The sequence below is a fragment of the Physella acuta genome, unplaced genomic scaffold (genome assembly GCF_028476545.2).
Source record: "Physella acuta isolate Inbredline_101_S28 unplaced genomic scaffold, ASM2847654v3 ptg000107l, whole genome shotgun sequence".
NCBI lineage: Eukaryota > Metazoa > Mollusca > Gastropoda > Physidae > Physella > Physella acuta.
In genome coordinates, this window is record NW_026731627.1 from 399,137 (window position 1) to 424,628 (window position 25,492).

The window sequence follows — 25,492 nt, forward strand, 5'->3', positions numbered from 1 at the left end:
GTATATGACGCGAATCTTGAAAATTTGAGTAGCTGTGATTGTAATGGGGTCGGGTTCGAGTCCCGCTTCTAAAGTTAAAAAAAATGGGTAAAAAATGGCAAGATAGCGGTTCGAACTTTAGTAAGATATTAAAAAAAACTGATTTAAGGATAATTCTATGAAAAAGGTAGAGTTTTAGAAAATATTTTTGTGTTGCTAGTATCGCTTTATCCTTTGTCCTAATTATTACCAACTTTAGTCTTGTCATTAACTTTAGCCATGATATTAGTCCCTATTCTAGTTTTAACCTTAACCCTTACAGAGAAACCAGTAGAAAAAAATATCCCCCTCAGGCAACACGACGTTGATCCGTCTGTATATTTAGACTGACGGACTCTTTTGTTGGTGAAAAAAAAAAGACAGTTATGCCAAAATAATTTTATAAAAATGGAAACAACTCATTCAAAATAATTTTATAGAATGGGAAACAACTCTATTAAAAATAATTTAAGAGAAAGGGAAGAAACTCATTCAAAATAAATTCATAAAAAGGGAAACAACTCAATTTAAATAATTGTTTTAGTAAGGGAAACAACTCATGCATCAAGTACCAACAATCACACTGGTACAGTATCCTCGATACATTTATTGTTATTCCAATAGGTCCTCTATTAAATTGGGGTGCAATAATCCGTTGGACAGGTGAAGCAGATCTCACCTGTTTTTGTGAACTCGATGAATTCAAATATATTTGGAGAAAGCCATACGCCTTAATTAGCTTAACTCCTGTCAGATCTAGGCGGAATCTTGCACGCAATACGGACTCGAACCTGCAACCCCCTATACACAATCGAACACGCTACCACTCAACCGCACCGCCCCATTCCTCCAACAAATCTCCGCTAAGTAATATAAACCGCTTCAAACCACATAATCTCTGGCCCACACATTAAAATTTATCGACGTCTCTATACGATTTTTAACCACTGTCCAAGAATATAGACTATTTTTAGAACTATTTTTTATGACAGCTGATTGTGTCAAATCCCTGCTTTATTTAGATAGAAATTATTTTCATTGATTTTATTTTCCTGCTGGGGAGGTTGTTGTGTACTTACAGTAGGCGTCTGTAGAGTATAGTGAATGTTTTAAATTAGACAACTCGAGATTTTAAAATAAACTTTCTAATAGACTACTCGAGCTTTTAGGCAAGATTTTAAACTAGACTAGATCTACTTTAGTTTTTGGCAAGACTTTAAAATTAGACTAGATCTACTTTAGTTTTGGCAACACTTTAAATTAGACTAGATCTACTTAAGTTTTAGGCAACACTTTAAATTAGACTTGAGTTTCTAAGCAAAATGCTAAATTAGACTACTTGAGTTTTTAAGCTAAACGTTAAATTAGTCTTCTTGAGTGTTACGGGAAGATTTTAAACCAAACAACTCGAGATTTTAAAATAAACATTTTAATAGACGAATCGAGTTTTTAGATAAGACTTTAAAAAAATAAAAAAATCTCGAGTTTTTAGATATGAATTAAAATAGAAATCTCGAGCTTTTAGGTATAGAGGGGATGAAAGCAGGCTTTGTTACTGAAATAGCAATATTAACAGAAAGTGATATTTTTAGGTAAGATTTTAAATAAGACAATAAGAAATTCTACGAAGAGATTAAATTAGACGAATAGAAAAGACAAGAATTTGTGTAGATAACAAAAGAAACTTAGCATTGTGCTTTTAATCGTGATGGGTCCAAGTTGATGTAAAAAATGAATCAATGTATTATGTATCTATTTTCAGTGGCGTAGCGAGGTCGGGTGTCACCCGGTGCGGCACTTAATGGTGTCACCCCCCCCCCCCCTCCCTCCCAGAGGCATAGAGACCCTTCCCGGGGACAAACTTTCAAATTTTCGATTTGCACCCCCCCTCAAACTTTCGATTTGCACCCCCCCCCCCCCTCAAACTTTCGATTTGCACCCCCCCCCCTCGAGTTTTTCTCTATATATTTTGCTATTTTTTACCTTGGTGTCACCCCCCTAAATGGTGTCACCCGGTGCGGTCCGCACCTCCCGCCCCCCCCCCCCCCCTCGCTACGCCCCTGTCTATTTTTTATGTATCTATTTTTTATATTTCATCGCCTTTGGGTATAGGTTACTCTAGAAATATTAACTTTGGGTTCGTATTTTTATGTACCTAAAATGTCTCCACGTTTAGTGGGTGTGTTTTCACCATCTAAAGTTGATAGATGCTGGTACAGTTGATCGATGATGGTGCTGCAATTTAAAGTGTTCCGCTTGGCTGACCTCACTAACAATGGTGGTGTGTGGGTTGTTTTTTTTTTCGGAAGATTCTTTTAATATTTCTGTTTGACGTGCTGTAGTGTTGATAGGTGAACAATATGTTGTGATACAGCGTTGATAAGGTGATGATGTTATGATATGTTGTCGATGCAAGGTGAGTTGTGTTGTAGTATGTTGTTCATTGGTGGCTGATGTGTTTTAACGCATTGTTGATGCCTCGTTGATGTCTTTGTAATTCTGCAGTTTTAACATTAGAAATTGTAAAATATAACTTATATTTTCTATGGGTTGTTTTATTGAATGAGTACAGTTTGATAGGGTAGGATAGTGGTGATGTTTGATTTGACTAGGGACCAGGAGAGGGGTCAGTTGGCTACTATTTAAGGAAGGGGTGGGGATAGGCTAGGGTACGGCTGAGACGGAGCCTAGTGAAAATACGATATGCTAAAGATCAAGGCTAGGTTCGAGGTGGTACTACACAGTATAGTATTTAAAGTACACGTCGTTTTTCTATAGCTAAAACTAGTTGCAGAAATGTTTGGCTGCAGTGTTTAATGGCAGCCAGAAGTACACAGAAGTAAATCTACTTCACTCTTACCCCCCCCCCACTAATCTCAATGACGCCCCACACTCACACCCCACCCCAACACACACCTACCGAATGAAACGTAGCACAGCTGAGGGCTGATAGTTCAAGCACCACGACACACCGCCGTGTCAACAGAAGTTCTACGAGCCACAGCAACACACCAATCTACATACACAGCACCTCACCAACACACTACCTCATTAACACACCACCCCACCTACACACCACCCCACCTACACACCACCCCACCCCACCTACACACTACCCCAACAACACACTATCTCAACTACACACCACCCTAACCACACACCACCCTACCTACACACTCTGTCATTAACTGTTCCACCACAACCACACCACCCTACCCACACACCTACACACTACCGTGTGTTACCTCATAGCTTGTCAATATTTGACCTATTAAAAGAACTATTCAAACCTTCCTTGGCCCCATTCCCATATCCTGTTCTACCTAGGCCCTTAGATCTTATCTTATATTGGCCAGCTGTACATTTACAAACCTAATTCTCTGCCTGCAACTCTAGCCCAATTAATCTGATTAATTAGGTCAAATGACAGACACACGGTAACATACAGGTAGAATTTCATCAATTTTTTTTTTCATAAATAATAATTAATTTTCTAATTTATCATTTCTTTATGTATTAATCTGTTATTATTAAATGATTTATTTATGTTTCTTAAAATTTTATAATATATATTTAATATACGATAACTTCATAAGAAGAATGTGTTGTAAATGTACAACATAGAATTAGAAATTTTACCTCAGTCTTACCGAAATATAGCTATGTATAACCTTTTTATAGAATAACAGCGCCTCCACCCCCCTCTATCACACAATGACTCCGTGACTCTACCCCCAAGTCCTTGACCATTCCACAGATCTTGACTCTTTGACTACTGTCCTTTAGTACATGACTCTACTGTAAATAACCTCCCCGATTTTTAAATATTTCTTTTAATACTCGAGAAATTTTTACTTCTCTTTTTGTGGAGTAGGCCTATATGTCAGGTATTGTAATTGTTCACACACACAAAAAAAAATCGAGATTTTTAACAAATAGCGCAGTTATACACCTTCCTGAGTTGGAAAACTCCGATTTGCTTTCATACCTGTAAGTCTGTCTGTCTGTCTATCTGTCTGTCTGTCTGCCTGCCTGCCTGCCTTTCTGTCTGTCTGTCTGTCTGTCTGTCTGTCTGTCTGTCTATCTGTCTGTCTGTCTGTCTGTCTGTCCGTCCGTCCGTCCGTCCGTCCGTCCGTCTGTCTGTCTGTCTGTCTGTCTGTCTGTCTGTCTGTCTGTCTGTCTGTCTGTCTGTCTGTCTGTCTGTCTGTCTGTCCGTCCGTCCGTCCGTCCGTCCGTCCGTCTGTCTGTCTGTCTGTCTGTCTGTCTGTCTGTCTGTCTGTCTGTCTGTCTGTCTGTCTGTCTGTCTGTCTGTCTGTCTGTCTGTCTGTCTGTCTGTCTGTCTGTCTGTCTGTCTGTCTGTATGTCTGTATGTCTGTCTGTCTGTCTGTCTGTCTGTCTGTCTGTCTGTCTGTCTGTCTGTCTGTCTGTCTGTCTGTCTGCCTGCCTGCCTGCCTGCCTGTCTGCCTGCGTGCCTGCCTGCCTGTCTGTCTGTCTGTCTGTCTGTCTGTCAATCTGTGTGTACACGATCACATGGGTAATGTTTCAGTTTGGAGAACGAATTTATACATTTCCGGTAACCGGAAGTTGTACTTTACTCTATTTCCGGTATACTTAAAAGCTTTTGAATTTAAAATGTGTTTTTATCGTATTATCTCAATGCAGCATATTCTAAGAAATTTAGGTCTAAGTTTTCTCGAAAAAAAATCGAGCGCGTTTTCACAAACTAACCTACTATTTATTTAGCCCGATTTAATTCGAACTGCAATCCACATCATCACTGTTATTTACAATTATACGAAAAAGATGAAATGAGCATACCCGAACTTCACTATCATTCTTTCTGCTTTAATTATTTTAGGTTTAGGGTGTGGAAAAGGATTACGATACATAGTAAGAGATTATCTAAGATTAGTATCAAACAGAATAATTAATCTAAGATTAGTATCAAACAGAATAATTATTTACCAATATGTATTTAAAGCGACATAGAAAAATAATTAACCGTTCTGACGTCATAGGTCATTAGTCACTAATGTACATTTATCTTAACTAATTATCTCCCTGTCTCAAAGGACGTCAAAAGCTGTCATCTGCTGAATTATTAACACGTTCATCTTTAATTTCGTTACTCCGTTTTCTGTTTATATAAACAGCTCTGATGGTTTCAGTTTACTAACTAAGCTAAATCAGTGGGGGTTTTAATTAGGGTAATTACCGTAAAACGTCACAAAAATATATCGGACAAAACATCTTAGACAAAATATCTTAGATAAAATATCGCAGATAAATTATATTAAAAATGAATAGGACCAAATATCTGGGAAAAAATATTTAAAACAAAAATATCTTAGAGAAAATATCTAAAACAAAGTATCTCGGAGAAAATATCTAAAGCAAAATGTCTAAGAAAAAATATCGAAGACAAATCATCTAAGACATAATATAAGACAAAATATCTGAAGCATAATACCATAGAAAAATATCTCAGAAAATATATCTCGGTAGCAATATCTCAGACAAAACTCATCATATATCTTTCTATTTGATTACGTAAAAAAAATCAAGTTTCCATCATCTATTTTTAACACCACCGCAGATTATTGTATCAAAAATCTCCGTGGATTGTTTTAGTGTACACAGGGATTGATAAAGATATAGTCTTTAATATCTGAATGTATCTGTCAGAGACTATCTTGAGAAAATGATCAGACACGTACTGATATAGTATAAACATGTCACCTATTATCAGCATATAAAGAAAATTTGTTATAATGAAGGCTTATTGGTGTTTATATATATATATATATATATATATATATATATATATATATATATATATATATATATATATATGTGTGTGTGTGTGTGTGTGTATAGGCTTATATGTGTGTGTCTGTGTCTGTGTATTAAACAGGTTTTTACCAAAAAACGACTTCTTATTTCAAGCAATAAAGAATTAAGATTTACTATGTAATGCATTAAATCAGAACACATAGTTTACCCCTACCATCTCTCGCGGCTCCCCCCCCCCCCCACCCCACATAGCATGTAGGTTCTCGTGTATCAAGTAGAAAACATGTGCTGATGAAATCAAATCAGCGTGCAGGGCCGTCGTGGACGCGGCCGCTGAATTGATTCTCATTTAATTTTCCCCAGAATTTTGATTACGCGGCGAGGAGTTTGTCCAGATTTGACGGAATATTGAGTTTGTGTTTTTCAAATTTTGCAAATTGGATCCCAAGCATAAAAAAAGGGTGAATATTGGTGGTTGGGTAAGGGAGTGGGTTGTGTGTGTGTGTGTGGGGGGGGGGGGTAATTGTGTAATGTGGAGTGGGGTTGAAGTGGAAGAGTAGTTCGGTGATATGGAGGTTACCTTTGAGGGGTGGGGATATGGTGGCGAGGGTTTGTTGATATTGGAACGGGTGGTGGGACTGGGGTTACTGTATTAGGTTTGAGTGTTAGGGTGGGGGTTGTATTGGTGGGAGGCAGTATGATTTAAATATACTACCAATATACGTATACTTTCGTGTAAGCATAATTTACGTAAACCTGTAGGTACATATCTTCACTCGGGAGCCGGACGTTTTTCCAACAGACACTTGCCCGAAGGCCGATTTCCCATTCGGGAAATCGGCCTTCTAGCAAACGGCATTCGGGCAAGTGTCTTTCGGGGATTAGTTGTAGGCCCCTACACTCTAATATAGCATACATTCAAATATACACCGTCATTAATATCTTATTATCGATAGGTAGTGCTCACACATCCAGAAAAGTATTCTTTCATCTGAAGTATACTGTCAATAAATGTACACTTTAATTTTCCTATATTTCTGAATCTCGTACATGCATATATCCAAAAAAGTATACTTTCAACTACAGTTTACTGTCAATAAATGTACACTTTAATTTTCCTATATTTCTGAATCTCGTACATGCATATATCCAAAAAAGTATACTTTCAGCTAAAGTATACTGTCAATAAATGTACACTTCAATTTTCCTATACTTCTGAATCTCGTCTCGTACGTGCATATATCCAAAAAATTATACTTTCAACTAAAGTATACTGTCAATAAATGTAATCTTTTATTTTCTATACTTCCAAATCAAGTAGAGTTCAACATATTTTAACTCCGTTAATTTTCTAATCTTTTTCGTTTTTAATTGTATTGTGGGACAATATCAGTGTTTCTTCCAGACTTTTTTCTGCGGGGGGCACTTCATATTTGGGGGGGGGGGGGGGGGTCAACATTTTCCGGGGGGGGGGGGGGGTGGTAGACTTTCTCTGGACAAGATATCCTCCAACACAATTAAGTATCACGTGTCAACCTCGTATGCGCCATATTCTTCTACTCCGACATTTTCTCAGAGGCGTAGCGTCCCGACCGGGGGACAAACTTTTCGATTTGCACCCCCCCCCCCTCCTCATACTTTCCATTTGCACCCCCCTCAACCTTTCAATTTATTTTTCCAACCCATTTTGGCGCCACCTAAGGTCGGCGCCCGGGGACATATGCCCCCCCCCCCTTGCTACGCTACTGCATTTTCTAATTAAAAAAGACTACATAATAATTCAATATAAGTATAATTTTAACAAAAACTCTGGACAATACATCCTCCAACACAATTAAGTATCACGTGTCAACATCTTATGCGCCATATGTATTTTACTCCGACATTTTCTAATAAAATAGGCTACATAACAATTCAATATAAGTATAATTTCAACAAAAGTATACTTCCTTTCTCGTATACTTTCCTACTCTACCTTAATAGCCATCAAATCTCCCCACCTTTGTGTTAATTCAATGATGTACTTTCTTCGCTAATTGGCCGTCTTTTGTTTTATCATATTTTCTTTACGATTCATTTCACACCCCTTAATCCCACTTTCCCACGCCTACTCAAAACGCTTAAAAATTTTAAAATCAAATATTATCGAATCAAAGACCGAGTTCTTTCCCTTGGTGGTTTTTTTTATGTCTTAGTCGCAAGGGTCGTTAATGCTCAGTGACGTCACTTAATTGGCTGCGCGCGGGGGACAAAAAAAAACAACAAAAAAACAAAAACAAAAAAAAACCAGCCGGAATGGTTAAAAGTTGAACTACAACAACAACCGCGGCGACAAAAACAGCAACCGGAAACCGTGACCGGTTCGATTAAGAAAAAAAATATGATCCGGTTTCTGACGTCATGCGATGGCTAATGAGATCATTGCGTTAATTATTCTCTAATGAAGTCAAATAACAGTCGTGTGAGCGGAGTTTCGGCACTAGCACATAGCTCCAGGCTAACTTTACTTCACCTGGGTTATGTGCGTGTCGTATATTAAGCTTAAATAAAGCACATGAAAACTCTATGATATAATTATACATTCACTCTACTTCCCCTGGTCTTTGTATGTAGCAGGATCTCATTTCTAATCATTTTGTTTGTCAAAGCGAGATTCAATGATGAAAAAAAAATAATTTAAAAAAAGAAATCGTCTAAAGAAAAACAACATAATTATTTTTAAAAGCAAACATATTTTAAATCAAAATAAAATTCAACTGTGCTTGATTAAATAATAAAAAACAACGTAATGTAAGATTATAGTCAGGTATGATACGTGTTTCTATCACACTTTTTTCTACAGGAGGGTAGGGGCACTTGAAATTTAATGAGGGGGAGGGGGGCGTACCAAATTTTAAATACGGGGACGGACACTGGTAAAAGGATATATTTTCTTATACAAATTCGAATTCGTTCGTAAGGACGGAAGACGATGATACAATGACAAAATCGATGATTTAATGAGTAAAAAGACAACACGATGACTACAAACGATCGAACAATGACTAAAGCGATGGTAAAATGACTAAAAAGGATAAACAATGACTACAACATGATGTAAAATTTACTGAAGCGATAAAGTCACCACAACAAAAACAGTAAAAGCTGGATAAAATTATTCAACCTGGTGGTTCTATATGACTGAACACACATTTTAAAAAATCACTTTCACAATAGGGCTGGTAAGTAGGTCACCAACCAGTTCTATGGCTCATGCAGGTTTTATTGAGCCGTAGAACTGGTTGGTGACCTACTTACCAGCCCTGTTAGCCTGATCAGTTTATTATAACTTAAATTATTAATTAAACCCATTTTAAAATTTAAGCAGAGTATTTTATGTAAACATTGTTCTCTCGCGATTATTTCTAACATTACTAGTTGTGAAATGATTTTTTTAAACATTTTTTTTTACTAATTTTGTTTTCTCTATGACATTACCTGACATGACATCTGTGCATATTTTCTGACATGATATTATTTACATGATAACTTCTGACATGATTTTACAGACATGAGTTCTTTAAACATGATATTTCCTAACAGGATTATTTCAAACATATTTTCTAACATGATTATGTTTGAACGCGATACTTGCTAACGAAGTTATTTTGAACGCGATATTTTCAAACGAGATTATTTTGAACATATTTACTAACAAGATTATTTTAACATGATATTGTCTAACAAAATTATTTCAACATGATATTTTCTAGCATGGTTAATTACCGACCTAATTAGTACACAAGAAGGTAACATTTCTAGCCGTGGCCACATGCCAAAAATATATTACGACCAGTGGCGACCCATTAACCCCGACCCCTATATATATATATATATATATATATATAGTCATATATATATATAGTCATATATATATATATATATATATATATATATATATATATATATATATATATATATATATATATATATATATAGGATTATATACGTATGGAAACATTTTTGAACCCCTCCCATGACCAATTCCTGGCTACGCCACTGATTAAGACAACTGTATTTATACAACTAAGACAAAAAAAATAATTAAAAACTACAATGACCAAATTTGTCAATGCATTTCTTTCAGCGAAATTAATTAGCCTATTAACAATTCTCTTTGGTGTTGACAATGATAAAAGAGTTATTTACCACAAAAACACTTTTCCGTGCTTATAATGATAAAGGGGAGTTAATTACCACAAAAACTCGATACACTATTCCGTGTTTTTAATGATTAAAGGGGGTTCATTACCACAAAAACTCTAAACACTTACAATGTTTTTATAGCTCAAATTGTTTAATCCCTTAGTGGGTGTTAAGAAAATATGTTCCTCGGCCTTTGAAACTCATCTCTATATAAATATCAAATGAAACGAATCAATTTATTTATTTTTAGTGCGAAATGATATAGTACACCTTAAAAGGATTTCAATAAATATCATCTTAAAAGAATTTTTAAAGATTTGTTTTTTTGTAGAAAATTTTTTTTTCTAAAAAAATATTTCAAAAACGGAAATTTTGAAATATTTTATTTTAAAGGAAATTTTTTAAATCCAGATTATCCGGTATCGAATGCTTACCTTAAGGATAAAATTATAACCCGCGTCGTGGCAATTTGTAATTGATTTTTTTATCTAATTAAGATAAATACGTAGGACGGGTTTGTTAACGTGGAAAAAAAACGAAGCCGTCAAAAAAATGATGAGAAAAATATGAGAAATCGTAATTTTTTTTTATATCCACTTTTCAAACGTTGGGACCAATTTGCCAAGAGGAATCAATACGTCTTTAGGATGGGGAGAGATAAAGGAGACTGACAATAGCTAGAGACACTGGCGACAGGTTTTAGAATTAGGTTATGGGTATGATGCCGTCTGCTTTTGTTCTTTAATGCCCGCTGAATGGGCTGGACCAATCAAATACGCTGAAGAGAGTCTTCGGGAGTCTTCGGGAATCTTCGGAAATCTGCGGCTCAAAGGGAAGATGGGAGAATTTGGATGATAGGACTTTGACAGGATGTTGACAGGATATTGTCTTGGAGTGCTATAGGACTTGTTTGTTGCCGTTTGAAGAATTTGATTTCTATAACGAATTCTACTTTATAAATTACGGTTAGGGTTATGGATAAAGATGATGAGTTCGGATAGTTTTACAACTGTCGGTATCTCTGGGTTTAAAATTATTTTTAGGGATATTAAGGATATTAAGGATAAAAGAAGTATTTTTAAAATGTGGCGCTATTTTATAAATGACGGATTATGTCTCAAACTATGGTTAGGTTTAATGAACATAATAAGTACGGATCATTTTGCAACTGTCGGTATCTTTAACTTTAATATGATTAGGGATATCAAGGATAAAAGAAGATTTTTTTTAATGTAGCGCTATTTTATAAATGACGGATTATGTCTAAAACTATGGTTAGGTTTAGGATAAAAATGATAAGTACGGATCATTTTGCAAATGTTGGGATCTGTAGGTTTATAATTATTGTTTGAGTACAGGACAAAAGATAGTATTCACAAAATGGCGTGCTAGTTTACAAATGACGGTCTCTGCAGATTAAAAACTACGATATATGCAACCTGATGCTAGGAGATTGTTGAAAACAAATTTGCTACTTTTATTATAACTATGACAAGTGTTTATTTCGGTTATTTCTCACGGGAAAGGGAAGTCTTGCATCCCCCCCCTTCCCTTCACCTCACCGAGCACTCCTCCCCTCCATCACAATATGAAATAATAATTATATATATATATATATATATATATATATATATATATATATATATATATATATATATATATATATATATATATATATATATATATATATATAAATTATACAGAAAATACTTTTACCTAAGTGTCCATGAAAGTTTCAAGTGTCTCTCCCCCCTCCGCCCCCCCCCCCCCCAAACCCCCACCAGAGATTAATATAGGAAAGAAACACTGCTTATGAAAACAGTGAACTCTTACACAAGGATACCTCCCCACTCTCTAGCACCTATGGGCCACCCCCCCCCCCCACACCTCCCCACCCCCACCCCTGAAGATCTGACTGTGACAACAGCTAACTCTAACACCCCTCCCCCTCCACCTCAGGAAACAATATTAGAAAGAAACCCTAACTGACAGCAGTGAACTCTTACACAAGGATACCTCCCCACTCTTTAGCACCTATGGGCCAACCCCCCCCCCCCACACACACACCTCTCAACCCCCCCCCCCCCCCGCCCCCCCCCCCCCCACAGGGAACAATATTAGAAAGAAACCTGACAGCAGTTATCTCATATACAAGGCTACCTCCCCACTTTCTAGCACCTATTGACCGCCACACCCAGGGCCGGCGCTACCTATAAGGCGAACTAGGCGGTCGTCTAGGGCGCCATCCGTACTAGGGGCGCAAAAGGTTTAATTGCTATTATAAAAAAGTACCTAATAATTAATAACTTTTATAAATGAGTAGCGATCTATTTCCGCACCTAGGACTAACTATCAATTTTGCGTCCCCACCCCAAAATTAGGTCTATATAGACCTATATTTATTCGCGATGTTGAAAATGCAACCCCACCTCCCTAATTTGGAAAGGTCGGGGCGCTTTTTACCAGTCACTTTGCCTTTTTAATTTGGTGTAACATAATTGATATAGAAAACGATCAAATAAATTTGTAATTTAAATTTCAAACATTTCAAACAGTTATCTAATTGTAATAGGGCTTGTAAGTCTCGTTTTCTCTGACTTTAAATTAGAAATCTGTCCTGGTGTACAGAGTTTTGTAATGACGGGGTGTTCAACGTATTGTACTTGTTTGGTAAGTTTTGATGAATCGTTTAGATTTGGGAGTAACGGCGGAAAGCTGTTGCTGATATGGTTTCGTAGGTATGAAGTATCGAAATGTTAAAGTGTCATAATTTTTATTCGGCTGTTTTGTAGTTAAAGATCTAGTGGAATCGGATTGGTAACATACAAATGAGAATGCAGGTGATGAAATATCGTAATTCTGAAGTTCGGGAGTATTGATTCTTGTGGTATCAAGGTATTGAATTATATTGACTGTTAAAGTGTAATAGTAGGTCCAGTGAAATCGTTGTTGATTGGGAGAGTATATCGAGTAGTCGAGTTTATCTTAAGTTAGAAGATTTCAATTCAGTATGGAACACACTACAAAGAAAGGTAGGCGTTCTCTAGTTGAACAATCTTTAGTCTTTTAGGAATCTATATTTACACTCTTAAAGTATTAATATATAATATTAAATAGGATGGAATTTATAACCAATCGTAAACTTTTTAAATTTTTTTTTTAATGTTTAATAAATAATTCTAGCAATGTCTAAAACAGTTAACCGTGTTTGATTTTTTGAAATACGTTCCTTTTTTTTAATACTTTTATTTTCAATTAAAACAATTGACATCAAACATGTGTTAACATAATTATTTTTCATCACATTTTGAACATTTAAAATACAAAGGAAAAGGAACCATAATTAACAAACGAATCGAAGTTGGTGGTCGGGGTGAATGGGGACGTCCCGTTACTTAGGGGATAAAAAATTAAACCACAATTATCATGATAGAAGACAATTACATTGTAGTGCATGTCATCAAAATTGAATAGAAATATGTTATAATAAAGATACCACTTTTAGACTTTCAAATAAAACCTACAGTTAAGTATTCAATAGGTAAAATATATTGTTTTTGGGCTAAATAGCGAATATAAAAGAATTTTTACAATTGTAATGAAATGCATAGCGTTTTATTGTCTTTTTAAACATATCTTAGTTACACTAGGTTAATTTAGCTATTTTTGTGAAAGTTATTTCCCTTTGTATAAAATTTTGGTATTTTGATTTTCAAATGGGAGATAATTCATTGCTTAACTTTACATTCATTTAAAATTCCTGCACCTTAGGTTGACCTTTTACATATAAATACAACTTTAAGTTATTATTTGCAATTGTAAAAATTATATAGAGCTTGAGTTCTAAACAAAATAGTTTGGTAGTTTTTTTAGCATTATCAAGTTGAAAAACAAATACATTAGTAGTTGTTGTAGATTGCAATTCTTAATGTTAGTAGACATACAGTCTTAGTAGTAAATTAAACATCGAATTAATTGTCTTTTCATATTTTTCACCCTCTCCTAAAGGATTCATATATAACAATTTAAGGCTGGAATCTATAACATTTCTAACCTTTTATTTTTCAAAAACAAAAATAAATAGTTAAACAGTCACACAATATAGACATTTTACAATTATAGCTAAAGACAGTCGAGCTTTAACAGGTAAGTTCCGTTTTGGAATTCGCCTTGGGAGGTCTGCAGAGAGCCCAAATCTACAAGAACTTATTTCTTTCAGTGTTTTTTTTCCACATTTTTTATCCCGGGAGGGTGGGGAAGCACTTAAAATTTTCTAGGGGGGGGGGAGGGTGGGGGGGGGGCTATGTCGTAAAGTACAAAGTAGACTCGTGGACAGCAACAATTTCAATAAAATGTGATAACGCTAGCAAACGAAAGAGGCAAGATAAAATATGATTTTGATGTCTACTTATAACGTGTACGCAATTGATAATAAATTAATAGTACGAGCCGACCCGCGGCGTATCATACGCCGCTCAGTAACGACAGTACCAATGCTGCCACTGAAAATATTTGCTTTAAAACACTATCAGTAGCTCGTTAAGGACGACAACCCCCTCCCCACCCCCTCATTTCCCCAACCCCTACCCCCCCCCCCCCGTGAAAGCAAATTCCTCTTAGTTACCTCCCCTAAGTTTAAAATCGTTTCAAACTACATTATCTGCCCTTAATAGCCGTCACTAAACCCGGCTCTACGATTGTAAACATTTAGCGTGAACCACAGCTCAGCAGACCATGTAGGGGTGGGGGCGGTAGGGAGCGCGCTTACAGCTTGGTGTTTTCTATGATGGTCTCCAAGAAGAGAATTATATATATAGACATGTCACTTTTAATTAATTGTTTTCTTATACATATGTTTTAGTAATTAATGTGTAAAAGGGAGCGTTTTAAGAAACTTTGCCTAGGGCGCTAAATAACTTGGCGCCGGCACTGGCCACACCCCTCCCAACCCCCATCCCTGCAAACCTCACTCAGACAACAGTTAACACTTACACAGTGCTACCTCCCCCCCCCCCCCCCCGCCCCTACTCTCTAGCACCAACCACCCACAGAAGTTACACGATTTAAAACCTCACCCACGTCACTACCACCCCATCCCCTTTTCACACCCACCTCAAAAATTAACAGTAAACCCCTCTGATGTTTTAATACATTAACTATCTTAAAATCCACACAATTTAACTTTCAATTTTAACGGCTTCAGAGAAACTTAAAAGGGAAACTCGTCAAAGGAGAATTGATGACAGGTCCTTAGCGCGTGTCATTTCATCCAATTATCATCTCGCCTTTTAAAGCCATCTCGTCTTCAACTTCAGCAATCAGGGATTTCGACTTCATGAAACAATAATTAAAATGTACTGTGGAAATTATTTTAATAAAAAACGAAACAAAAATAGTAATTTTTTAGAGCCGTGAAGATATTGGTTTAGAGATTAAAAAAACTACATTATAATAGAGACATACTACGTAATGGGTTTACAGGGTGTGGGGGGGGGGGGGGTGAGCTGAGTTGTAGTTAGTGTGGAACAGCAGTTCTTACTTGATTTTACCGAAACTTAAAGCTAAGATTTTATTCTAATTATAAAGTTCCATTTTCGAACTTGGCGGTGTACGGGGCAAGTGAAGTAGAGTTCATCTGTTTATATGACGTCGGCATATGAAGAGATAGTGTGGTCAGCACTATGCCCAGCCGTCTTTACTTTCCCTAACGTGAATAATACACATGATATACACATGATAAACACATGTAAAAAACACATCAAAATACACATGAAAATACGCAAATACAATACACATGCAAATATACATCAAAATTCAAATGACAATACACATGAAAATGCACATGAAAATACGCAAATACAATATACATGAAAATATACACCAAGATTCAAAATACAATACACATGAAATAACTGCACATGAAAATACGCATTAAAATTCAAATGACAATACACGTGAAAATACAAATAAAAATGCGCAGATACAATAAACATGAAAATACCCATTAAAATTCAAATGACGATACATATGAAAATACACATGGAAATACGCTTGACAAGAAACTTCTTGCAGTAGACCCGTCTGAAATTTTTATAAATTTTTACCCGATTAATTAGATTACGTTTTTAAAACTCATCTTCATTCAATAATTAGTGTAATTAAAAATAAAAATAAATGCTGTTTTCTCAAGTAACGTGGCAAGTAAAATAAAAAAAACATCGTGACAAGAACCTGAATTTTAAAGTGTTAAGTTGCGCAAAAAAAATGTGTAGTTAATTTTTCCGTTACATTAATAAGGCATTGCATTTTTTTTTATTTGTACATAGTTTTTACAAGTGTATTATTTGTACCCATATATAAATGTGCAAAAAAAAGAAAGAAAGAAAGAAAATAATGAGACCCGTTGTATGGTATAAATGACACCTTGAGCGGTGTTAACTAATAACTTGTCAAGATCTAGACCAGTGGTTCCCAACCTTTTTCGAGTGGCGACCCCCTTTTATAAAAAGTAAGTGACCCGCGACCCCCATAGAATTAAAAAGCCGAAATTAGTATGGAAATTAATAATCACTAAAATAAGATTTTCTAGTAGGCTTTCAATTTGAAATACTCTTGATAACTGTTTTAATAGCATAAGTAAAATTGCATACTATTCACTAAACCTTCGTGGTTAAGTTTTTAATTAAAACAATTTTTTGTTAACACCAACCTATGTCAATATAATTATCTTTATTTTTATTTTTTTAGCGCAATTTCCATTCTGGAGAATTGCGTTTATTAACCCGTCTTTTCTGGATGGATGGATGGATGAATGTATGGATGTGTGTTCGCAGCTTTAAGTCGTATCTCCTCCTCAACGAAGCGATATCGGTGACTAGTTCCAAAAACAATTATGTTAAGCAAGTTACGAGGATGAACATAGGCCATACAAATTCCGGGTTTCTTTCATGGATTTCCCGGAAAAGCCAAAACAACCTCAAAAAAAATTCAGTTTTTGGCCAATATCTCGGCAACCAGACCACTTAGCGACTTGAAACATGTACCAATCGATTCCTGCCATAATTTAGAACAATATTGCCGAAGAAAGTTTTCAAAAATATCCTTTCGTTTGGTCACAAACAAAAATTTGAATTAATTAAAATTTGGACCGAATTAGTAGACATTTTATGCAATCACACCACACGCGTCATCACGTTCAATAGCTGCGCCATCACGTTCAATGGCTGCGACATCACGTTCGGTAGCTAGGCGCGCAATGGTTTTTAGTCATGTTACTCTATTGTAAATAAAACATGTAAAATACTGAAATTTTTTTTTAATAAAAAACGTTGTAATAACTAACCAATGGTTTTACTAACCCTGCTCTTGATTTACGCTACGACAGAGCTATTTTTAGATAACATAAGGAAATTGCGCTAAAATTGTCACTAGACCTTTTTTTAATTACTTGTTTAATCGAACAACAGTGTTGAAAGTTTATTCTCGAAAAGTCAATCAATTATTATTTTACGTTTGGGTATGAATGGTGAATACTACACCAAAATTGTGTCTGCAGTTTTTCATCTTACTCGGAATCATTCTGCAAATCAAAGAATTCATCTTGTAATTCATCGGGAATGCTGGCAACATCAAGGGAAGAAGAGAATGAGTAATGCGTAAATGCAGATTCTTCTTTTTTTCAGCTCAGAGAAATAGCGATGCAGTTCGTTTTCAAGAGATTCAAGATGCCCAGTAATCGCTACTTTCAAAATTTTAATTATCTCACAATTATATTCATCTACCACACTGCAGTTTCTCAAATTTACAATATTTCCTAGATTTATCTTCTTTACCGATTTTGCAGCTTTGATAAAAATGCCCCGAGATTTTCATGGAAAGTTACAATATTCCCTCATTTTCCCTGAAGCTTCAGGTTAAGCTTATCTTGATGTTCGAACACATCTGCTAGGTATGATACTCTCTCCAACCACTCTATGTCGTTTTAAGTATACCGAAAAGTATTGTTTCCTTTGCACTTCCAAGAACAATTTGATTTCAGATTTCAATTCAAAAACACAATTTACAACATTTCGTTTGACAGCCAGCGTACTGTAGTGTAGAAGAGCAGAACCTCGTGATCTGTATTAATGTTTTTGCTCAGTTCTTCTTTGAAGGCTCCAGATTTTATAGAGTTTACGACTTATACTGGCAATGGACTCTTATGTCGATTGGTTAGGGGAGTGGTTAGGGAGCTAAATCTTTTGTTTTCCGAAAGCCCGATTTTGAGCTAAACATAGATGGCGCACCATCCGTACAAACCCCCACAGCCTTTCTAACCCATTTTAATCATCCAGTTTTTAAAAAGGTGTTTATTTTCTCCATTCTAACTTCATAAAAAGAGCAACTCTTCTTTGCTATCATCCGCATGAATATAGACACAAACCAGCAACTGCGAACACTAACTCACGTCTTTTGATTTATCAACTTGAAAAGCAAACAACGGTGAAAGCGTAATTTCAATAAAAATGTGTTATTTAATATTTACGTACATGCAGCGTTTGATGAGATTTTCTACTACTGTTTTTTTTTTTTTTTTTTTTTTTTTTTTTTTTTTTTTTTTTTTTTTTTGCTTGGCATTTTCTATTGCGACTTAATTTGATGCTTGCACTAATGCTGGTGAAAACTTCCTGTTCGATCAAGTCTCTGGCGTTTGCAACTAGCTTCATGCCGATGAAAGAACTCCATATATTTTTGGTGTGTTCAGAATGACTTATCTCAAATGACGTTTTAGTTTTGAAGATTTCATAGATTCGTGATTGAGAACAGCTTTGTACAGTGCGCTTTGTTTCTTCTCTATTACATTTCCATTGCTATTAATGAAGCCGAATTTCAAAAAATTCTTCTAAATATTAATGTTTTGTTTCAAATTACTAAGGTTTGGTATACCAGTTGGCGACCCCCCAGAAAGACCTTCGCGACCCCCAGGGGGGTCGCGACCCCCAGGTTGGGAACCCGTGATCTAGACGATTCATTTTTAGTATAGGACACTATAAAAATAAGGCATTAATTAAAAGTGGGAAGAAAAAAAAATCCACGAAACAAAAATATAATTTTCGAACAGTGCTGTTTTATTTTCTCTAAGGATAGTATTAGTTTGGTTTTTTTAAACCACACGTAAAGCGTGGACGTAAAGGATGGATATAGTGTGAGGGGGGGGGGGGGGGTCTGTGAACCAGGGTTTCTTTCAGGCATTATTTTCCGGCGAGGAAGGGGGGGGACTTGAAACTTGCGAAGAAGTTGGGGCAGATACTGATCAAAATATATATTTTTATATACATTGTATTTTTTGTTTATTTGTCTGGGAAGCTGCGGTAGCTGTGTAACGGGGAGGGGGTGGTGGGTAGTGCTCCTCCATTAATCCCCCCTCTCCCAACCTGGTGTGTTATTTTTAACAATGGTTTTTTTTTTTTTTTTTTTGTTCGTCATACAAAATTTTGTACTGAAAACAAAAATTGTTCAAAAACTCCAACCGCCGACATAGGAAGCGAAACAAACAAAAAGAAATTGAGCGATGGTAAAAAAAAAACAAAAAAAAAAAAAAAAAAAAAAAAAAGCAGCGATCAAGTTTTAATAACCGGTGTTTCTTCTTGCGTGATGCGATCTTTAGAGTTATCTGACGCTTGTTGAGTACTAAATGAAACAGCTACAGGCATGATTGGAGAGAGAGACAAAAAAATACCAGATGCTGACAGAAGGTATATTAAAATTAGTGTGGTTCAATTAAAAAAAAACCATTGAAAAGCTTTTCAATTTAAAAAGAACTTATTAAAAATTACAATTTTGTTTTAGTAAAAAGTCCAATAAAGTCCAATGAAAAGTGTTGATGATATATTTAATCTTTCAAATGATGAATTTACGTATATTAATAACATGAATAAATTTAGGAAGACACGATACTAATTTTAATTGAATTAAAAAATAGTGCGATCAACTGTTTAAATACTTTAAAAAATGAAAATGTTCTGAAAAGAAAACAACTATTTAATATCAATATTTAATTAAATAGGTGAAACATTTTGATGAAACATTTCGTTTTAATATTTTTAAATAAGTAAAAGTAGTAGACGAAAACGATTTTCAGAAAATAGAGCATAATTAATTTAATTATAATGGTCATTTTTTTCTATAGTACTGATATTATTTACACATTTTTTAGATTTTTTTTTGGGGGAATCACAAGAACAGACTGTATATCTTACATTTAGGACACTCTGTTATATATGTATATTTTTGTTTATACATCTAATGTTTAAAAAAAAAACATTACCCAATTTTGCACACCAAAATATGTAAGCTGCTAAACAATTAAATGCTTGATTTATTATACATTAGTATTTTGTATGCTTAAATAACGAAACTTTTTAAAAATATAAGGGAAAACCCTTAACTTGAAGTGTTTAATGTCGCTAATGATGTTTGGAAAAGGTTTAAAATTAACCCAATCTGAATTATTCTAAAGTTTTCAAATGATACCAAATATATTTGGTTAGCGTAAGTTCGATGCACGCTTTAATGAGAGCGAGGACTTAGTACAATAAGATTAAAAAAAGGTTTGAAATTTGTGGAAAGAGTCAAAAAAGATCTTGCTAGAACTACTTTAAAAAAACAGATAATTGACATATTCTTGTTGTATTTTTCAATTAAACCAATGACCCTAACATTTTCAACAACATCGTAAAATTTGAATTTTCGAATCCACCCCACCCCTCGTAATTTGGTTTATGTTGGTATATCCTACGTAACCTCACTTAAAATAGCTTTGTAACGAACAGGTCATGGTAGTGATAGTAATAAAACCAAATGAAAATGCTCAGTACGGTGTTTACCTACTGCCACAGGACAGCAGCTAATGGGGACTGAGTGCTTTCTTGCATGTCAACCCATCATTACAAGGCGGGGGACGTACGTGGTGTTTTCTTAAACAAACGGGAATTTCCCTACACTGCGGAGTTTACTTTCACTTTCATTTTGCTCAGCTTTAGTTGTATTGACTTATTCGTTTGAAGCCTCGGAGAAACAAAGGGGTGCATCTACACCTTTCCGTTTAGAGTAAATTTAGGTAGTTCTCTCTATTGTCTAGGGGACGGAGTGGCCTAGCGGTAAGCCTCGAGTTGGAATCCGGGTTCAAGTCAGTAGACGGTCCCTGAGTCCACCCAACTCTGATGGGTACCTAACGCACGTTAGGGCAAGTAAAGGCGGCTGGGCATAGCGCTGACTACATTATCCCTTCATATGCCGAGGTCAAGAAACAAGTGAACTCTACTTCACTTGCCTCGTAGACCGTCAGGTTTTTTTACAGAACTTTACTTACTTACTTACTTACTCTATTATCTGCATTAAACGTCAAAATTAAGTTACAAGATTTGCCACAAACAAAAAGCAAACAGGCGTTGGATAACTAAGTAAAAGATTGAAATAAAAAAATTATATCCATGCGTTGTTATCGAAGACGATATCTAGAAAATTTGAACGAAATCGCTACATTAGAAGTGGGTCAAAATAGAGTTACAAGATTTACCATAAACCTACACAATTTAAGAAACAAACATTTCGAACTAAGGGGTGCTTACGGGGTAAAATCCGCCCCTGACGCTCCTCGCATACGCCACTGTCCACCATATTGTATAGAACTAGCATCACATCAGTGCTAATCTATACTGGATTTATTCTATTTTTTTAAAGAACATACGTATCATTTTTACCCTGTTAAAAGCTTCATTTTTCATGATTAAAATATTTAAAAGCATGGGGCTATATTTGTAAGGTAATATCCGTCCGTTATTTTTGTATTTTAGATCTCAGCACACAAAAAACTGAGATTAAAAGCGATTTTATATAGTTCGTGTGTCATTTCGCTGGGAAATATAAACCTGATGTATCGTCTATCTATGGGCCTGATCCTCCCACGAATATGCCTAACATATATGCCCCACCCACAAATATGCCCCCACCCACAAATATGCCCCCACCCACAAGTCTGTCTCTAGCCAAAAATCTGCCCACACCCTCAAATATCCCCCACTCACAAATCTGCCCACACTCACAAAAATGCCCAAACCCACAAATATGCCCCCACCCACAAAAATGCCCCAACCCACAAATATGCCCCCACCCACAAAAATGCCCCAACTTACAAATATGCCCACACTCACAAACATGTCCCCACACTCACAAGTCTGTCCCTAGCCACAAATCTACCCCCACCCACATATCTCCCCTTACACACAAAAATGCCCCCACCCACAATCTGTTTCCAATTTCACGGCCAATACTCTAGGAAAATGCCACGCTCCGCTTACTAATTATTAATTAATTATAAACTAATTGTTCGACGCTTGATGCCATTTTAAGCTCTGTGGCCTCAATGGTTATGCGTATATATATATATATATATATATATATATATATATATATGTATGTATATATATATATATATATATATATATATATATATATATATATATATATATATATATATATATATATGTGTATATATATATATATATATATATATATATATATATATATTATATATATATATATATATATATATGTGTATATATATATATATATATATATATATATATATATATATATATATATATATATATATCAAAGAGATGAAAGATTAAACCATGCAATCAGATATTTCCAACCCCCTCACTCAGAAGACGACACAAACTAGAACAATGTCAAGAAATAATTGATGTCTAATTGAATACAACAACTAATTAACGCTGAAACAGATACAAACGGATGTTATTTATTCATGTATGTATTCCGTGTCTGATTCATTTTAGCGTTGTGTTGCTATTAATACCTGCTCAGCGCGAAATAAGAGATGGCGTTAAAATAGATTGTATTAATATATTTGTTTCGTTTTTGTTAAATAAACGATAAAGGTATTGTGATTCGAGTTTTTAACACAATATGTAAACAATAGAGTCCGGTTAAAGGGATGTATTGTATTAGCTATAGTTGGAAGAGACTATTAGCTTGAGCCAAAATGGGATTTTAAGGTATGCTTGTGTTTTTACCCTGGGGACACTGTGAGGATTGTTGTTTGTTTTATGCTTGGATGTAGGCTTATAATTAACATTAAATTTAGCTAATTACTTGGTTTTTTGTTTATATTAATTGAGTCGAAATTAGATTTTTTATTAACTTTAAGTTTAGTGTCTTGCTTTATATTCAGAATGAGGGTTAACATTTATTTTTAATGGGACGGCGTGGTCGGGTGGGAAAGCGTATGATTGCTAACTCCGAAAATCCCGAGTTTGAACCCGGGTAGATGGGGCTCGATAGTTTAAGGACAAAAAAAAATCTAGGAGAGACAACACCAAAATAAAACAACTGCTGCCTTGTAGTTTGTTTATGGATGGGCAAATGCTATGTAAGCAAATCCAGAAAGAAAACAGGCTGAAATCGGAGTCAACGGCCTATATGGCACAAAACAGGTTGACACGTAACTGTATTGGAGAAAATCACGTCCAACATTACAATTAAGAACAAAGAAAAATAAGTTTCATAATGCTAAGGGTTCTAATGTTGTGATGGGATTGTCCATTCTCTGTTGTAGAGGTCAAAAGGCGAGGGGTCGAAGGTCTTGACGCTAGTAGAATGGATGACGCGGGAAGCATCGCGTTCATTTAAGGGGGACCAGAGGCGTAACGGCCCTTCCCGGCGCCCGGGGACAAACTTTTCGATTTGCAACCCCCCTCAAGATTTTGATTTGCACCCCCCCTCAAACTTTCGATTTGCACCCCCCCCCCTCAAGAGATTTCGATTTGCACCACCCCCCCCCCCCTCAAACTTTCAATTTGCACCCTGTTATAACTGAGGTTCTATATGTGTACCACAGTTATGCAGTGAGAGGGTACAACTACCTGATCCAATACCATCTTTCCATATCACTACCATTTGATTATGTTTAGCTATGCTACAGTATATCTTGAGACACGACGACATCAACGCTTACGATGGATTTGACAGAATGACATCGGTTACTAACTCTATTTATTGCACAATAAGAGATGGACATCGGACAGCTTGAACAAACGATACTACAACTAGACAACCTAACTCTAACATAACTTCAATCTTCTTCCCCGGCAACAACGGAACTCACACTAAAACGTCACTTTCTTGCGTACAGCGTCACACACTCACTCGTTCAATATACGGCCGCACCATCAATCATGCGCACCCATTGCCCTAGTCAAACATGCATCATAACACACACCCTCGACCTTTCCATTTATTTTTCCAACCCATTTAGGCGCCCCCTAAGGTCGGCGCCCGGGGACATATGCCCCCCCCCCCCGCCCCCCCCCCCCCTCGCTACGCTACTGAGGTGGACCAAAATTCTTCAGTTTTTTGCAGAGTTACAATGTTCGGTTTTGGTATTGCTGGTTTGTTTGTGGTTGAAAGCAATTCAGACCAATTAAATTTTGTTAGAACTATGTTGTGTTTTTTTGTCATACTTTCCGACGGCAACTGAAATATATCTAACGAGCCGACCCGCGGCGTATCACACGCCGCTATTTAGTTTTATTTTCTACTTTTCAGTACTTCATAATTTGTGAATTCGACAGTACCATTGCTGTCACTGAAAAAATGTGCTTTAAAACACTAAAACCCTCCTTTCCCCCACCACGTGAAAGCAGCCTCCTCTTAGTTACCCCCCCCCCCCCCTAAGTTTAAAATAGTTTCAAACTAAATTATCTGCCCCTAATAGGCGTCACTAAACCCGGCTCTACGATTGTAAACATTTAGCGTGAACCACAGCTCACCAGACCATGTGGGGTGAGGGTGGTTGGGATATGCCTAGAGAGGAAGAGAAGGGACTGCTAGGCGCGCTTACAGCTTGTTTTCTAACGTCTCCAAGAAGAGAATTATATATATAGATTGTCCGTCTAATAATAAGCATTAAGATATTTATTCAATTAATTCAATAACTGTAACATTATTAGTCTTTGATATACAATTATTTTAAAGATTACTATATTTAATTAAAAAATGGGAGCTTACTAAGCATTAGCAATCACTCGATTAGGCATATGAGCTAGTGCTCTTGTATGTTGTTTGCAAATGATGTGGTCAGTTTTATGCCCAGCAGAGTTTCTTTCAGAAAAAGAATTTATATAAAAAAAACATTCTTCAACTGTGTGTCCCCCTATCCCGTCTAACCCCCCCCCCCCCCCGGTAATTTATTTCCGCCCCCTCTCGAAAGTTTAAGTTACGAGTAATGTTACAATGATACACTGCCTAACTTCTGTTAAGGTCTTTTAACAACAACACCTACACCAGACATAAAAAAAAGCAATTACAAATTTCAAACGAATGTCAGCGTCTAGAGCTAGATACTTGATACCAATAAAAACAAATCTTCCGGGATTTACAAGTGGATAGCGATACAATTTCTTGATACGTTTTCCTCTCTAGGGACTTTTTGTAT

General features: G+C 35.9%; 1 protein-coding gene across 3 annotated transcripts in view; it reads left to right on the forward strand.

Annotated features, from left to right (window-relative positions):
* Nucleotides 1–25,492, forward strand: part of LOC131933610 (UPF0764 protein C16orf89 homolog) — an 84,137-nt gene that overhangs the window by 18,494 nt on the left and 40,151 nt on the right. Inside the window, exon 1 of one of the 3 annotated variants that reach the window (XM_059290302.1) lies at nt 3,348–3,466. The exons of the other annotated variants lie outside the window; for them this stretch is intronic. The gene's annotated coding sequence lies outside the window, so the exon portion shown is untranslated. Of the gene's footprint in view, nt 1–3,347; nt 3,467–25,492 lie in introns of those variants that run through there. 3 annotated transcript variants of the gene reach the window in all.